Genomic DNA, 17,866 nt, shown 5'->3' on the forward strand with positions numbered 1-17,866 from the left:
ACTGTGATGATACAGTTGTGCTGTGTGGCAAAAGAAGTGCTGATTTAAATGGTAAACAAAGCAGTGGGTGGTGCGTATAGACTCAGTATCCCACTCTGACTCAAAACCTGTCCCAGATGCAGCTGTGCGATTGAGCACATCAACTCACTTCCTTCCATAAGCCGTCCACCACATGCAGCCGGTCACTTACCACTGCATGTAGGGTTTGATATGAGTCTTTGAGCAACTGATTTATTATGGTCTCTGAGTAATCTAACACCTCTGCAAGTTGTAGTCTGTACTTGCAGCCCCTCAACACGAGTATCACTGGCTCAAAACATCGTCATTGCTGTTACAGTCTCACGGGAACTTAGAGCCTGGATCCCTCAGGCATGCAGTGTAATGTAGGCTTGGTGCTCCTATGAGAATCTCATGCGGCCACAGATCAGAGAGAAGACACAATTCAAGCAGCAATGCCAGTAGCAGGAACAGCTTTAGATACTGATGACAAGTCCCTCATTCACGGACTATTCCTTATTAGTGGTATCATTCATCACTAGCATTTTAAAAGCATTTAATTAAAAACATCCAGCATTAACTGTCAATTGTTCTATTGAATGTGGGGTTTTCAGTATTTTTTTTCCTGAAAACATGATCGTTTATTACCTTTGTTTTTTAAGTGTGAAATCTCTTACACTTTCATGTATGGGCTACACACCTGCCAAGTGCAATCTGTGTAATTTTCCTTTTTGAGATAATTTTGTTCTAGAACAATGGAGAAATATGAAAAATGATTTGTGCATAGATGACCTGTTAGTTGTGATGAAGGCTTTGAAATGTTTGATCATCACAGAATATTTAGAGGATTTACTATACTCCCTATAGGTAATTTTTGGGGGGTCTTCAAAGTCTAAATTGCTCTTTTCTTAAAGGGCTCCTTCCAGCTTTGAAATTCAGTGACTCTAGTATTGATTTTTAAAAAGGTTGATATGTGGTGACTCTGTCTTAAACCCCATTCTAGGAGATATTACAATGGAAGTATCAGTGTGTGGTTATTCCCCAGCATGGGATCAAGAAGAACGACATATCATAAAGCTTCACTGCCTTTCCTACTATGCTTCCTGGAAAAAAAATAATCTCTCTATTATGTAGTGTGATGAACAATTTAAAATCATACTGTTTGCAAGCTTTCTGATTTGGAATTCTAAGCTGAGTTCATGCCTATAAATTGCCTTTAATATGTAAATGCCTTGAAGAAGTTTTTATGGAACATTCAATTTAGAGGGTGCATTTAATTCCATTTCTTAGAATAACACTCTGAGTTAGATTGAGTTTCCATCCTATAGAGCAAAATTAGTACACAAAGACTTTTCATCTATCCTAGCCTGGACATAGAGTAATAATGAAGCATGGATCTGCAGTTTTTCATAGAAGCTTTTTTGATGTAGGCACATGTCTAAAACGGGTAATTTATTAATGGCACCTGAGCATAAGGAGATTATAGCCCCGGAGGAAAGGAGAAGCTAAAATAAACAAAAAGTACAGTATAATCATTGCTATAATGTGAGTATAGGCAAAGGATAACCTAATTGTATTTAATCTAATTGTATAAGGGAATATATTAGTGAAAATTATCAAAAACTCTTTAAATAACCTATTAAGGAAGGAGTAGATATTTGTTAGTCTGTATCAGATGCTAACTTTTGGCAGGGATCATAGATTTCAAGGTATAGGGAAAAGCATGCTCAAAGTTTAGGAATATATGGAAGTTTGAAACATGTAAAGAATCTAGTAGTATTTATGAAATCATTAAATGGAGGTGGATTTCAGTGATGGTAGAAAAAGAGTTTGAAGATAGGAACGGACCCAGTAGTAAAAGATTTTGTGTATTTTCCTAAGAATTGTGTGCTTCAAATTTAGGAAGTAAGAGCTGGGAAGTTTTACAATAAATCAAAAAATAATATTTACTTTTTAGAAAACTTATGGGAACAATAGAAGGGGCAAGATCTAGTCATACTTTCCTTCACAAAGGTTAAGGAGTGTGGGAACTATGTTAAGCATTGTTATAAAACTTGACTTAAGCAAGGAAATAATAGAACGGCCAGGTCCCTACCTAGTACCGTGTAAGCTACTGGCATGCAGATAAATCATAAACATGTATCTTTTAGAAACTTAGAAGGAATGATGACAATGAGAAGCCCATTACCTAAAATGTTCAGGAAGAAAGTATATGAAAACTTTACTGTATACAGTGCAGTACTTGTTGCAGGTCTTACGGGTGATTATGATACTCAGGTTGTGATTATTGTTGAGATAAGAACCCTGAGCAAATATCAAGTTGGATCAATCTGAAATTCATTCTCGTACATCCCCCACTGAAGAAGATTGCTAAATTCCATTATACTGCAATTACATAAATAAAAAGTATTTTCACGATAATTCTTAAGACTTGTGTTGGAAAAGATTCTTATCTCCAGAAGTTACTGCATTTGTATGGGTCAGCAAATAAGGGCAGAAATAGTTGAAGTTTATATTTAATGATTTAAGTGAGCAATGACAAAGCCTCAGAGAGAAATCTGATCAGGTGAAATATGGGGTTTCATGGAAGAGAATATCTAGATCTGTGTGAACTGGTGATGATTACCATCAGCTATGAAGAATGTGACAAAGCTAAGGGGGTCGGGAATAGTGTGGAAAGAGCTACCACAAAAAAGTTTTCAGTTCAGAGGAAAGTCATTTCATGTGCTTCTCTGACCATTGATGAAAGGGGGAGTTGTGATTTAGAATAGAACTCCCATGTATTTAAAAAATGTTAATATATGTGTATCTTTATATGGGTTTTAAGTAATATGTTATAAAATTATAAAACATAGAGTTTTATAATGTGGATCTTATTTTTCCCAACTAAATCTTCGTTTTTGAAACAATTCCAGGGTTCTTTTTCACCAACTTAGCTGGATTAGTTAGCTTCTATAGCAACTGTACACAGAAAGTAAGAGACACCTCTTACATAATGAAATAAGAACAAGATCTACTCCTTCATGGTATAGGTGTGAATAGCCAACACTTCTTAAACTAAAGGTGTATTCATGTCTTGGAAATTAACTTCTTACAGTGTTTACTCAGTTTTCAAATGTCTGGGACCCAATTTTGTTTAAGCTCAGGATTTTTTAGCTTGAACTTGAGGTAAATTACATAATCTGGCTAAAGCTTTCTTCACAGTTAGAATAGAGAGAGAAACTTTTCTTTGTACAGGTGGATATGATAATCATTTGATATCTCAACTTCTGATTATTTAATAATAAAGACTGCATATGATCTCCATAAAGAAATACAATATACTGTCTGAAATAAAAAATACAGTTGTAACAAATGGGCTTCCTTTTCTCTGAATAAAGCTAAAAAAATCTGTGCACAATTATAAGAGAAGTCAATCTCATGATAGGAAGGAGGTGGATAACAACCATTAGCATTTGTCCAGTTTAAGAAACACCAGTGATCCAAATTCAACTATGTGGTGAACAGATTTCCAACGTGGCATTCATTTTTAACTGGTTTATCTAGTTGATAAACTGATATTTTTTATTAGCACTGTAATTTGGTTAATCATGAATAACTTAATTGAAGATCAAAATCTCTTAATGTGTTTCCACTCAAGTGATTTCAATAAATGTTTCAAAAATCAAAGCTTACATTTACAAATCAAAACACTAACAAGAAAGGATGAGCTATCTATCATCTTTCAAAATGCTATTTAGTGAGGTGGTTACTGGTTAGTGAAGTGTTCCTATTAAAAATAATACCTTAGTTCTGGGATGATGAAATGATGAAGAGAAAGAATAAAGCTGAAAAACCTTATTTTTGTGATTTCCAATCATTTGAACATATTGTCAGAAAAGAAAGCGATGACCAAAATTTTTCCATTGCTAGGGATGTTTGAAACATATGTGAATATTCACAGGATCTCAAAGAAATCTCAAGGTAGGCATGTCTAAAAGTCTGGGAAGACTATAATGAAATTAACATTGTCATTTTTAAATTATGTGCACTTCTTCTATTAATACTTTAGACATCTTGAGAGCTATGGCTTCATCTAACTTCATTTATAGTTCCTTTAGGACAAGAAATATACGAGGTATGTAATAAATATTTGTGAGCCATCATACTATTCACAATCAATTTCTTTTATACTAAATTTTTTTCTCAAAATAGAATGTTTTCTAATTGGATTACAGTGCAAATAATTCATCAAAATATCTCTATTTGGAATTTTAACAAGAAAATGATTTTTTCTGTCTCTATTAAAGCTTAATAGGAAGATGAAAGACAATATTTTTCAGCTCATATCAACAGGGTTCCCAGGTTATACATATTGACTATTTTCACATATACTGACTATTATTAAGATTTTAAAGAAAAGTATGGTTCAAAAATTTACAGTGCATGTGCTCACTTTGGCAGCACATACACTAAAAAATTTATAGTGCAGAATGGAAAAACCCTTAATTTTAAGGTTATAAAATCATGAAAGTCAGTTTTTCTCTGGAAACAAACTGATTTTTTATTATGAAGGTAATAAAATGTTTTGAAATCTTACCACCACGTGTGGTCTAATTTTTAGTGAGTACTGGGACTGAGATTGACTTTGGTTTTAAAAAATCATTTGAGGGTCTAAAATTAACATTCTTACCACGTTGCTTGTGTAAAATAGAGAATTGTGTATACAATATCATTACCTAAAACAGAAGTCCTGCTTTTTTCCTCTCTGGCAATAGTACATCTTTTGTTTAAGGCTGAAAAACATCACTAATGTTGGGCCAGCATCCCTAGTAGAAAGAGTAAACCCTTGGTTCTATAAAGTTTAATCTAACCCTTTCATCAATGCTTACTTTATCTTTGTTTTTATTTTCTACTATTTCTTAGGGAACAACAATTCATTAAGATGTCATAATCCATGCAGTTTTTTCGTTTTTCCTTTCTCATCATTAATTTCTTCACAATTGAAAACAGAAATTTTACTGAATTCTGATTAAGTAGATGTGGGAAAAAAATTAAACGCTTTGTCTTTTTTAAAATTTGAAACGTGTTAAAAGCTCAATGTCCAACAATACATTCTAAATGCTTTCCCATGTAACAGTAAAGACCTTTAAGTGGGATTTTAGCATGCTGCTTCAACTTTTGGGGGAATATCTGACCCTCCATGAAAATTTTAAAGAAAATAATTTTGAGTCAAATGCTGAATTTAAATAAACCTTCTTTGTATTTGACAAATATTTCAATATTATCTTTCTGTGAAAAAATGCTTGTGTTGTGTAGAAAGACAGTTCCGTGTTTTACCCTCATCAGCTTTAGTACAGGGTCATTTTTGGCTCAGTCAACTCACTTGTGGAAGTGGATAGAGCAACTAAGACTGTACTATAATTACATGTCTTGCTGCCAGAAGAGGTTTTTATTTTTAAGAGGACATTATTTTTCACTGCTGGCTAGAAGTAGATTTTTTTTAAGTGTCACATTTGTCCTGCAACCAGCTGTGCTACCTAGGTATCTGGTTTTCATTATCTTTGATGAGGATAGCACTGTTCAAATGCAAATAGGCTGATATTATAGTTCCGTACTCATGCTTATTATTGAATGTGACTAGATATAGGATAGAGCCCACATAACTTATCGTCTCTCAAAAGTGAATTCATATACGCAGAACAGTACTTTAAGCATAGACACAGAAAACCACCATTTCAAAATAATTACTTCAACAAAATACAACTAGAATTCTACGATTTTGAAATGTGTCATTTTTCCCCAAAGGAACCTCTGGGAACATTGCCCAAGTCAGACTTTTATTTCCTGAGACAAAATCTGAAATTTAGCAAAGATGAACTTCCTGCCATGCATATACATTATTATATAAAATATTAATAACATCACATCATTGCTAAAGTGTGGACTGATTCACTTAATATAAAATCATAAATGTCACATATACATATAATTATCTAAAAAATTAAGGACTTTCTATCATCTCTACAGTGTCTTAGAAAATTAGTTGACATTTTATGCAATCTTAAATTAGAAAAGAAAACGTCCTTAAAATTGAGTTTTCCCCAAAACATTTACTTATAAATTATTACAAGGTAGAGGAGAAAAAAATATCATTAGATGAAAAATAGATTTTATTCAGGAAAGGAAATATTCATGATCATTATTTCTGAACCTTACCAAAAGGTCTCCTCAGTTTTGCTGAGCTTACATAAGCAAAGATAGGCTATAAATAAGTAGATAGATAGTTTCATTGTTTTACTTATAAGAATGAATATACATAAGTGAAAGAATGAAACTAAGTATATATAGGTATATATCTTAATATATATCTAATATTTTAATGAGAGAGAGAGAAATGTATCCATGAGATAGAGAAAAACTTATATAAATATTTTAATACTAACACAAGATTAATACAAGATACCTTTGGTCTCTACAATTACAAGAGATGTTCCATGTGGTGGCCGTTAGCTCCCAGACACTTATTAGTCTGGTGAACTCTTGAAGTGTATATGTTTTTTGGTGGTCGATCTACCTATCTTTATCCTCATTACTCTGTATCAATAAATATACCCTTAAGCACTTTATAATATTCCAATGAAACCAATGTGAATAATTTCAATACCTTTAAGTTTAAGTGCTTCGGTGATACATAATATAAGATCTCATAGGTGAAACTACTCTAAAAGTGAATCCTTTGAAGCTTAATATTTGTGGTTGAGTTCCCAGAAAGGTTCAATTTCCACTAATCATTCCTCATGAAGACTATTGAAAATCATTAAATCTAAACACCAGCATTTATGGTTCTTTTGGGTTATAACTGACTCATCAGAGACAAAAGCTGAAATGTATAAATGTTCTAGTGAATCTAGGCAGCATTCTTATGGAATTTGTGATTTAAAATATATTCCTTACATTTTTGTTCTATATGAATAGTAAAGATTTTACAGTTCTACATATCCCATATCATCATTCTGCTCAGAAAAATTAAGTTATCCCTATAAATATATCAAAAATTTTCCTGATATTGAATTTATATTTATATTCAATATCATGTGCCCTTGCTGTCTTTATTATTTCATCCTTGACCGTGTTAACACAGAGATTATTATACATACTTAATTGTGTTTGTTTATTTGTTAACTTGTAAATGTTGTTCTTTTCATTATTATTTCCATTTCGTGGAATTTTTCTGAAAAATCAGCACCACGGATAGTTCTACCTGGTCAAACTCACTGTCCTCCGTTACTATAGAAGTCATTTTGATAACTTTACCTTTGAAGCCATACAAAAGACTTAGCTCTGGCTCCCCTGGAAAAGCCCACATTTCTTATTCTTATACAGAAGTTAAAATTCTTGGGAAGGAAATGTATCTGTCACATGGTGTCCCTGAGTTTCCTTGCATTCATTGAAGTGTCTCTTTTCTCAGGTTCTGAAATGCAGGAAGTAGGTTGGGTATCTATTGAATCCAAGTCCCTCATCTTTTTATACATGATTCTCTACACAACGCATGATTCTCTGCACTAAATCTTCCCTTTCTACATGCAGAGCATAACCTCCATGCTAGTCTCTGCTATTATTTTTAGAGACCTACAGTTTAGAAGTCTTTGTTAGCTAACTGGAAAATGCTACTATGTTTGTGTATGTTAGACATAACTAGATATATTTTTTCTGTTACAAGATAAAGACTTCACCTACACAATAATCCCTGTTTTCTTAATGTGTGCTTACACCTAACCTGATTCATCTACATCTGCAGTCAGTTCTGGATGACTCATCAACTCATTTATTCTCTCCTTCCTCCGTACTTTTCTCTTGCCCTTTTCTGTCTTATTGTTTATCAGTTTAAGTGGGACATATACTCAATCTGATGTTCACTCATTATTTTTCCCTTAGCTGTACTGTTAATAATCTCGGATTAGCCATTAGAGACAGATTTTGACCTTAAAAATTCTCTTCCTACAGATAAAACTTGTATAGATAAAATATTTTATTTTATTTTATTTTTTTATTTTAAAGATAAAAGGAGGGAAACATTAACAGACATACAACATTTTACAACATATCACAAGCACAATACAGACAATACAGAGTTACAAACAAAGTGGTAGGGAATTAACAATGGTGGTTGTATTACATATTGATATCTTCAAAGTGGCTTCTCATGAAAACAGATATAGACATGCAATACTGGTCAACCAAAGACTCATTGACAGTTTCTTTCAGCATAGAAATAGAAGACAGAAGAACAACCATGTTAACTATCCTGTATATACATACATACAAAATTTCTCCTTCTTTCCCTTCTCTTTTCCCACATCCCAGAAGCCCTTTACTCTTCAGTGGTTTCCTATCATTTCACAGTGTCTATCATACCTCTGAGTTTAAATTAACTCTTTCAAGTTTTACACTAGTGACACAATGCGGTGCTTGCACATGTATGTTTGATTTATTTCACTTATGAGTATGGTCTCTAGTTGTGACCAGTTAAATATAAAGGCCTCGAGTTTTAGATAAAATATTTTAAAAATTCACATATTTTAGCCAGTATGACACAGGCAACATCAATGCTAGTTAAGACATAGAAAGTATTGTATATGCTTTATCATTGAATAACTTACAAACTAACCAAGATATAATGAAGCAAGCACATTGAGCAAATAACAATGTGAGGCAAAATAAGGACTCAGTATTTCTAAGAAATGCCCCATGCAAAATCCTTATTGAGAATGGAAATAATATATTTTTTCACTTGTTGAAGTGTCAGATGTCCTCACCTGTATGGAATTAATCAAACAGGCTTAATGCTCAAACTTTAAAGTCAAAGCCCACATGTATGGTTTCAGCAGCAGAAAGGAAAGACTGCAGTTCTGTTTTTACCTTCTTTTACCCTGTGTCCCTATTCTTTGACCCTAGGTCAATAAGACTGTTTTTTTTTTTTTTTTTTTGGTTTTTCTCTGGTACCGGGAACCGAACTCACAACCTTGCTCTTGCCAGGCAGGCGCTTTTGCCACTGAGCTAAATCCCCAGCCCCAATAAGAGTGTTAAAGTCAGGGCTTTTGCTCAGGTGAATCCAGTAGATACACAAACAAGAGGGAGAGAGAGGTTTAGCTCTTCTAAGAGTGAACTGAGACTTCTTCCTGTGTGTTTACGAATTAGGTGTGGAAAGCCTTCCCCTGAAGAGTCAGGGGCTTCTGTGATCCTTCTGCTCAGGTCCCTCCTCCCATGAGCCTCCACAGGAGCACTGTAAGTGCGCTCCTTTCTTGATGTGAACCGTGCACCTCAGACGTATTTTCAAAGAGCAACTTCATCTTCAAGTATTTTTATGAAAGATGTCTGTTTCACATTTACCCGTAGTGAACAAATGAAATTATATTGTATCTAGACAAGACGGGGCCTCTGAATTCTCTGCTTAAACAAGACTTTGTATGGTGATACCATGCCCTTTTATTATCGCTAACCAGTTTATGTTGACAGCTAAAATGGTTTATGGATTTCAACTCTTAAGAAAACCTTATATACGGAAATACTTATTAAAAACAGTAATGAGTTATACCATTGAAGTTGAACTTTTGGAAAAGATCATAGTAATTAACAGATGTGGTGATACCAAGCATTAAAGTTTGGGTCAGCAGATAGAACCTTAGTTCCGCACAGCAGCTAGGCTTCACCCGTCATATGCAAGACAAGGTATGAAAGTTATTTTTAACTATAGAGTGTCCTAAGATGCAGAGCACCGAAATTATTGTTTAGCACTACTGAGAATGTCTTTGTTAAGACAATGTTATTTAGAGGAAAGCAGAGTGGTGATACTGAAGACAGCTTCTTTATGGAAAGCTGTAGAATGCAGAATGGAATTAAAGGCCTAGAGAAAAGGATGGTCACGGCTGCATGGGCTAAACAGAACAGACTGTCAGCCCAGCTGGGGGACAGTGCGATAAATGGCCTGGATAAAAAATACGTTCAAAGAAGTGAGGCAATGTATCCCAAGTCTCTGATAAAAGAAACCTTTTCTCTAAAGAGGTTGTAAAAGATACCTTCGGTTGCTATGGCCAAACATAACAGAGCAAGCTAATGGAAAACCTATTAAATTGTTCACCACGCCAAATAACAGTCACAACATTAAAATACTTTGCACCGGGAAGGCGGTCCACTTTCATTTATTGCCTTGTGCAGTACTTTAACGACAACATAAGACAAGTCAGATTAGTTTGCAAGTTTTACTTAGAGACCAAAGCTTTAAATGTTAGCAAAACGTCCTAATATCACAAAAAATAGTTAAGAGATAAAGACGGAAGAGATTTGAACTCAGGCAATTTTAGTGTGGAGTATAGTTTTTTCATTATAAAACCAACTTTACTCTCCCATTTGCAAAACTAAGCAATACTATATAAAATAATGACTAATTCATCCCTTTATAACTAATATTGTTAGGGTAAAGCACTTAGTTTCTTAAGAGATAATGTTATATAAACAAGAATATACACCATTTTAAAAATTTTGTTTACCCCTAAGTTTAAGAAAAATTATTATTATTCTAGATTTAGGACATTAAAACTGAATTAAATATATAGGTGTAGTTAGGGCCATCTGATAATCATTATATGAAGTAGTCTTACTAATACTAAATATTATTATATAGATGGTGTGTTAAGCTCAAAATATTTTTAAGATTATGACCTAATTCTACACATTGCTTTTGTTTATCCATTTAAGTTCTGTAAGTTTTCTATTTTGCAAATACTCTAGAACTTCCCAAACCATTCACTTTTGATGGATAACTAAGTTATTTTCAATATTTCTATTTTACTAACCATACTGTTCCATACCTTACTGTCACATACAAAGACTACTGACCACAAAATTTTTGTGTTGTCAACATACACAAGGACATATATGCCAAGAGGTGGAATTCTTGAGTCCTAGAATGTGATCACCTTAATATACTGGATTTTTCCAGATTACTCACCATATCCACTCTATTTCTACACTCACTAGCTATAAACAAGTGTCTCCTTTTCCCCTATATTTTAACCAATACCTCCTAGTTTTAGACTTCTGTTTTTTTTTTTAATACCAACATGATGCAGTCCATTGTACAGTTTGCATTTTCCTGATGAGTGATGTGATCAAGAAATGCTTCTTGTATTTGTTAGGAGGAAAATTTTCACAGTCGCAGATTCTCATGGTTTTTAGCAACCTGCAAGTGAGATACTGACCGCTTTTTGTTTGGGGTTATCATCTAAAGAATATTTGTGAAGGTTGGTCTTCGAAGATAGAAACACCATCTCTGAAGACAGACTTTCGGGAAATGGAGAGGGAGGTGGGAGAGAGGAGAGGCTAGGGACGGGGAGGGGAGGGACTGAAAAGTCTGTCACCGACTGTATTCATGTATTGCTCCGGATACCTCAAATGTCTCAGATACTGCGACCATAACAGCATCAGTGTCACACATTATCCTGCTGCAGGCATGACCAAAGTGTTTCCCCCTCTGTCACTTTAGCACTTGCAAACCAACACAGATTTATACGCAGATTGCAAGGCCTCCAACATATGTTTTTAACACTCCCTGGGAGTCTTGAAACTTCCCTGCTGGTGAAACTAGTGAAAAGTTCAGTGTTTAGTACAAGTGCCTCTAATCTCTGGTATTGAAAACTTTCAAAAACAGATGACACTGTGTCAGTTTGCAAGCCAGATGACTCGGTCTCAGTGCTTTGAACTACAATATTATCACATCTCAGCCAATAGCAGTGGCTGAGAAAACCTAAGAAAATTCAGGTCTTCTTGTGAACTCATTTTGTGAGAGCAGATTCAACATGCTTGGTTCCTCCGGTAGTCAAGAAAAACTGGTCTTTCCAGCCTTTGCCACACAAGCGGGGTCTATGCTTTATTTGGAAGTTTGGCATTTGGAGATCCTACGTACCTCCTCTGGCTATTCTACTTGGTGCTTTATATCTGCTAACACACAAATCAGCATCCTTCCCGTGGTGCACAAACCACAAGGCACATTGGGAGCCATCTTGTACTTTGCTTCACGCTCTTTAATTAGAACGCTCACAACCTAATGACTTTCTGAACTATGGGTTTGTGACTGTTGATTTTGCTGATTAGAATCTTGGATGAAGAGAGGCAGACCTCAACCTTAGGTACCTCAGAGGTACCTCTTAAGGTGTGAAATCTAGTATCTTCCTGACATGCCCGTAAGGGTCAACTATTTTTCCATGTGATACTTAGGAGTTGAAAGCAGGACCATCCTACTGAGCTATATACATCTTACACTCTGTTTTGCATCTTTTTAATGTTTTTTGAGACAAGGTCTTGATAAATAACTAAATTGCTCAAGGTGGTCTTGAGTGTCTAGAGTGCTTGGATTACAGGCATATGCAGTTCATTCCTTTTGTAAAGAAAATATTAGCTTTGCACAAGGTTCTTGTTGAAATCAAATACCTGAGCTATGGAGGCCTTGTCACTCTCTTGCAATATGTCACCCTTTTGGGGTGAGTCAACTTCAATCCATCAACTAAAGTGTGGGAAGTGTCCAAGACCCTTTGTTTGGAATGGAAATTGTATAATCAAGAATACAGCTGGACCACTCTCTTGGCTTCACATGAAAGGGTTAATTATTCCTTTAAGGGAAGCGTCATTCCCCACTCAACCACCTGAAGTAAGACCAACAGCTCAGCGGAGCCACCACTTGACAGTGGTCTTCCATGACTTTCTGAGTCTGGTTCACTGATGCTTCAGCTAAGCTGAAATACAGTGTTATTCGCAGGACTGCTGTGACTGCTGCCATATAATCTCAATGGCAGTTAAAAATAGAAGTAGCTATTTCACTATGTGGACAGAATTCAAGCTAGTTCTCACAGATCTAGCAACTATTTCCCCTGACAAGTTTTATTACATATTTACAGATTCCTTAGCTTTCCCCAGTGGCTTAGCTATTTGATCTGCCTCCCATTTTTAGGGCCATTTGTCTGCTTGTATTTCAGAGAGATATTTACTGTCTTTTACTCCCAGACTACCTTTTCATGGATATTTGTTTTAGTGAACACACTTGGAAATAGAGATACTGTCTTTCTCTGGAGCAAAATTCAGATTTGTTTACTTTCAATCTAGTAAAAGTAATATCCCCACCAGAGCCATGGGTTAGCATGCTTTGTAACCTTTATATAAGATTCAGGTTTCCTGCTTCAGGACTGCCTTCTTATAATACAACTCAATCCACGTACAGGTATTATTTGGATCTGTTCACATGCACTGTGAGAACTGGGCACACAAGAAACTGGTATAAGAAAATACTGATGCTTTGGTAGCTGCTATTACTGTGAGCAATAAACTGTCCCTTACCTCTGATTCAGGAGTTTCATGTCTTTTGCCAACATCTGTGAAGCTCTGGCGAGCAAACTAATTAGCTTGCTGGTGAGATAGTAGCTCAAGTCCTTGAGACTTCATAATAATTAGGTTTACAAAAATTTCTTTGGCTGTCAATTTTGCTGAAGAAATTTTGTTTTTGAAAATAATAAAATTTACTTACAATTTCAAATTTTGCATATGAATTCTGTGGTACCAGTGTCACAGGACATATAATTCTTATTCAGTGCATAATTATTTTTTCTATATTTTTAATATCAATTATTTATTACTTTTTCTTTTTAAATCCTATCACAGATAAGTTGGTATTTTCACAAAACTAGCATTTGTTCTGGAGTCTTTCTATTGTTTCTTTTTAACTATTATCACACTCATAAGTTTTATCATTTTTCTTCCTTTAAATATATATCCTCTAGTATTTTGAGATATTTGTTTATTTTTACTTCAGTGTTTTTTGTTTTATAAATATTGCGTTTGATAAAATTCATTGCTAAGAATTATTAGATGCATTCAATACAATTTAATAAACAATATTTTCATTATCATTCACTTTTAATATTCTGTATTTGCTTCTGTGATTACTTCTTCAATTAGTCACTTTCTAGTCACTGAGGCAAAATTGCTGACATTCACAAGTTAAAGAAAGAGGGATTCATTTTGTCTTGTGGCTTTGAGGGTTCATCCCATTGTTAGATGGCTATCTAACAGACCAAGTCCAAAGTCTCCTCTGAGTCTCATTGTTAGAAACATCATGGCAGAAGGACATGGCAGAAGAAAGATGTTCAAGAAAAGAGGGAGAAAGAGACAAGCAAGGTCAGAAAATATATCCACCCAGGTCATACCCAAGGGGTTCCCTTCTTCCAACTAGACTTGACCTTCCATTATCACTTTTAGAGGTGAACTCCTTGATAGATTAATTCACTGATGAGTATTAATCCACTGATAGTGATCTAATCTTCTAAAAGCCTCACCTCTGAACACATGAGTTCTTTGGGAAACATTTTGGAATTACATCACAACATTGTGCCCCTGACTTCAAAAGACTCATACTCATCCAATTGTGCTAAGTAAATTTAGTCCACATAAAAGAATTGCCAAAGTCTTAACAGTTTCAGCATTGATGAAAAGACCAAGTCCAAAGTCTCCTCTGAGCCTCAAGACAAACTTTTAGTTAGGAGACCCCATAAAAATTCTAAAAATAAATTATATACTTCCAATATACCATGGCCCAGGGTATACACTTCAATTCCAAAAGGAAAGAAGAGAGGGATATAGAAGAATCAGATCCCCCACAAAAGACTGAAATCCAGTCCAGTAAACACTACATCTTGTATTGTTTTGTTTTGGGTTTTTGGTTTTTTTCCAGGACCGGGAACTGAACTCACAACATTGCACTTGCCAGGCAGGCACTATGCCACTGAGCTAAACCCCCAGCCCCAACACTACATCTTGTAGCTCCACATGTAGTACCAGGGAATTTGGTGGTGAGACATGAACTCCAAAGGATATGTACAGTTCTGCCCCTGTGGACTTGCTGTTTGCAGCTCACGTGATCTCTTTTGGGCTAGTTCTGTAGCTTTCCTTGGCAGACACATGATGTTTCCCGGATTTTCAACTTCCTAGAGTCTCCGTTGCATTTTCCCTTCAAACTCAAAGTTTCATGCATAACATTTTCAGAAGCAAACTTCTTGGCCTCACAGGCCTTCTTTCAAAATATAGGTGGAAGCTTTCATGACCCCACAACTCTTGCATTCTACATGCTTGAAAAACCAGCACCATAAGGATGATGACAAAGTCTGCTGCCAGTTTGAGCAGTTTCCAGGGCCCCTTGGATTGTAGCTAATGCAGGTGCCTGGATGGCTGAACTCAGAGATACATTTCCATATGTGGCATTGAGTGACTAGGGGGCTCTGGAGATCCTTTCTCAAAGCAAAGTCTTTTAAAGGAGTTCATCCTTTCCATTCATGAGCCTGTGATAAGTGATCTGGCCAATCCCTGAGATGCCCTCAGGTTATGCATTCTACTGTCTCAGTGCAAAGCACACGCCTACTTTTTATTGGCACTAATATTTTCCGCAGCATTCTTCTTGCCCCCCACTACACCTGCTTCTTTTCTGATTGAGTTGCAAAATTTTCTCACCTTTCAACTCTGTTTTACTTCTGGTTCTCTTTGTGAATGTGGTTAAAAGCAGTCAGCTGTACTCATGCCTCAGCCAGAATGTTGTATTGCACTGAAATTTTCTCTGTCAGATTAACTCGTCTATTGTCTTTAAGTTCAAACTCATATGAGGTCTTAGGACAAGATCTTTGCCAGAATATGATACCCATGACATCTAGTCAGTTTCCCAGTAGAGTCCATATGAAACTTCATGAACTTGGCCTTTACTGTGGGACCCTACCTTATCAGAATTATGGTCTTCTATGCTTTGACTAGAACTGCCCATTTAAGCTTGGTCAATAGTTTTCTAGGTGTTCTCCAGCCTCATGTCCAAAGATTTTCATACTCCTTCCACAAACTAGCTCCAAAGGCTTCAGAACCACACGATCAGGTACAGTTACAGCAACAACCCATTTTTGGCACCAGTTTTCAGCATTATTTACTTTAGAATAGCTGAGGAAAATTACCAAACATCTGTAACAGTGGAGATGTTTATTTTGGCTCAGGATTTCAATGGGTTCAGTTCATGGAGGACTAGCTACAAGGCAGAAACCTTATAGTAGAAGGGAATGGCTGAGAAAAGTTGTACTGTACAACCCACAGTGGCCAGGAAAGCAGAGAGTCAGAGATGTAGCTGGGGACAAAAATACACACTTCCACCTCACGCTCAAGGGACCCACCTTATTCGGTCAGGCCTCACCTCCCAACAGCACTTTAAACTGTTGACTAATGAATAGACTAATTCAGTGATGAGTATAGTACCCCCATGATCTTATCATTTTCTGTAATCCTCACTTTTGAATATATGAAACTTTTGGAAGCCATGTTAGACACATGCAATGACATTTCTCAAGCTGATGATCACTTAGAAAGGAATTTTAAACTTTGAAATGTATAGAAATTAAACTCCTTATAGATGACTTCTAGCTTAATGACATTATGTTCAGAGCAGCATTGATATATTAGTTCTGGAGGTTTATTAAAGTGTTCTTTATGAGTTGACTAAAGATAATGTTTACAAATATTCCAAGTGTATTTATATAACACATATTTCTTATATTTGTTGGGTATTTTGTTATGTATATATATATTAGCATATATATATGAGCACAGTTATTAATTTTGTTGAACAAAGTTGTATAACATTATTCATCTTGTGTGCTTGAATTATCTTCTGAGAAAATAAGGTGAAATAAGGTACCATGATAATGGATTTGTAAATTTCTCCAAATCATTTTAACAATTTTCACTACCCAGATGTTGAAAATACTTTGCTTAGTATGTATATGGTTTATATTTCTTCCTTATGCTTGCTCCTATTATTAATATTATGCATTGTCCCTACTTTTCTACTTTTCCCTATTTTTTCTATCTTACATTCAATATTCTGGAATTTTTGTTTTGCTATAGATGTTTTGGACTTTTTCCATTCATTTACTTTCAGTCCCTTATTTTTAAAAAAATTTTAAAGTTTTAGTAAGTAGTATCAAACTAAATTTTGTTCCCCCACACTTTTGATAGTCTTTGACTCTTAATAACAAATTTAAAGCATTCTCATTTCTCATGGTTATTTATATATTGGAATTTATTTCAACAACTACTTTGTGAAATCTTTTGGTGATGATTATTCTTTGCTGTCTACTCCCTCTTTTCTGCTTAATGTTGGATTGATAAAATTTTTTGTTTCTTCATTTCTCTCTGTGAAGTTTTGAAAATTATATATTTCTAAACAGTTAGCGATTATCTTTAAAATGTCAACATAAGTGCTTATATGTTTTTGAACAATTATTAGAGTTAAGTAGTATTTCTTCTCCTCAGATATCAGCAATGATCCTGAAATGTTTAAAAATTAAATACCGAATTCCTTTGTACTTATCTTCTTACATTTTTGTTTCTTTTGTTTTTAAAAATTACAAAAAGTAATATTTATTATTTGAACAATAAATATCTTTATTATATCATATAGTTTATATATGGTTTCATTTTACTTTTTGTTGAAGTTTATTCTTTGAAAGATTTTTTAGCTGAGGGTCTGTGAATGATAAGTAGTTTGGCACTTTATTTCTAAATAGGTTAATTTTTCCTCACAATTGAGTGATAATTTGTCATTGTTTTAAATTTTGAGTTGATTTTATTTTTATTTATATTTTGTACTGAGAAGTATTTTATATTTCTTTAGTATAATTGTTTCATTGTAATTTTACTTTGACTAAGGTTAAGTCAATAATATTGCAATAGGGGCTGGGGATTTAGCTCAGCGGCAAAAGCGCCTGCCTGGCAAGCGCAAGGTCATGAGTTCGGTTCCCAGTACCGGAGAAAA

The sequence above is a fragment of the Chinchilla lanigera genome, unplaced genomic scaffold (genome assembly GCF_000276665.1).
Source record: "Chinchilla lanigera isolate Chin_1 unplaced genomic scaffold, ChiLan1.0 scaffold00031, whole genome shotgun sequence".
In the NCBI taxonomy this organism is placed as follows: domain Eukaryota; kingdom Metazoa; phylum Chordata; class Mammalia; order Rodentia; family Chinchillidae; genus Chinchilla; species Chinchilla lanigera.